Source organism: Brassica rapa, unplaced genomic scaffold, assembly GCF_000309985.2.
Source record: "Brassica rapa cultivar Chiifu-401-42 unplaced genomic scaffold, CAAS_Brap_v3.01 Scaffold0120, whole genome shotgun sequence".
Lineage (NCBI taxonomy): Eukaryota > Viridiplantae > Streptophyta > Magnoliopsida > Brassicales > Brassicaceae > Brassica > Brassica rapa.
The window spans coordinates 8,797-10,000 of NW_022610064.1; the positions used below are offsets into that span (position 1 = coordinate 8,797).

Below are 1,204 nucleotides of genomic sequence, written 5' to 3' on the forward strand. Positions count from 1 at the left end.
GATTTAACTTGGAACGAGCTAGGCTGTGCTTGATTGAGCTACGTCTAGCTGATCGAGCTTCTTGTAAGCATTGCCCAGCTTCTGTACAGCTTATCCTAGCTGGCTTCTTTTTCTTATAAGGTTAAGTCTCAGCATCCTGACGTCCTTAACCTTCTATCTTGGCCATGGAACGCTAGCCTTTAAGGTCTTAAGACCTGCTGGTACGTTTCCCTCGAACCATGGCCGTCCCGACAATCCTATCCAGGATTAGGGGCGTGACAGGTGGTTTGCCGTCTGCGACGTTGCGAGAAGTCCACTAAACCTTATCATTTAGAAGAAGAAGAAGTCGTAACAAGGTTTCCGTAGGTGAACCTGCGGAAGGATCATTGTCGTACCCTGGAAACAGAATGACCTGAGAACGATGAAACATCACTCTCGGTAGGCCGGTTTCTTACTGTGCCTGCCGATTCCGTGGTTATCCGTTCATCCATGCCCAAGACTTCAGTTTTTGTTGGATCGTACGCATAGCTTCCGGATATCACCAAAGCCCAGCACGAAAAGTGTCAAGGAATATGCAACTAAACAGCCTGCTTTCGCCAACCCGGAGACGGTGTTTGTTCGGAAGTAATGCTGCAATGTAAAGTCTAAAACGACTCTCGGCAATGGATATCTCGGCTCTCGCATCGATGAAGAACGTAGCAAAATGTGATACTTGGTGTGAATTGCAGAATCCCGTGAACCATCGAGTCTTTGAACGCAAGTTGCGCCCCAACCCTTCAAGCCGAGGGCACGTCTGCCTGGGTGTCACAAATCTTCGTCCCCCCATCCTCTCGAGGATAGGGGACGGAATCTGATCTCCCGTGTGTTACCGCACGTGGTTGGCAAAAATCCGAGATAAGGATGCCAGGAGCATCTTGACATGCGGTGGTGAATTCAATCCTCGTCATATAGTCAGACGTTCTTGTCCAAAAGCTCTTGATGACCTAGAGTCCTCAACGCGACCCCAGGTCAGGCGGGATCACCCGCTGAGTTTAAACATATCAATAAGCGGAGGAAAAGAAACTAACAAGGATTTCCTTAGTAACGGTGAGCGAACCGGGAATAGCCCAACTTGAAAGTCGAACATTTTCGGCGATCGAATTGTAGTCTGGAGAAGCGTCCTCAGCGGCGGGTCAGGCCCAAGTTCCCTGGAAAGGGGCGCCAGAGAGGGTGAGATCCCCGTCGT

The 1,204-nt window shown here is 49.9% G+C and overlaps 1 non-coding gene across 1 annotated transcript; it reads left to right on the forward strand.

The window, feature by feature from the left end:
* The first annotated feature begins 630 nt into the window (after window positions 1–630).
* LOC117129757 lies at window positions 631–786 on the forward strand. The gene has a single exon (XR_004453346.1). It is a non-coding gene; the product is annotated as a 5.8S ribosomal RNA (ribosomal RNA).
* The last annotated feature ends 418 nt before the right edge of the window (window positions 787–1,204 follow it).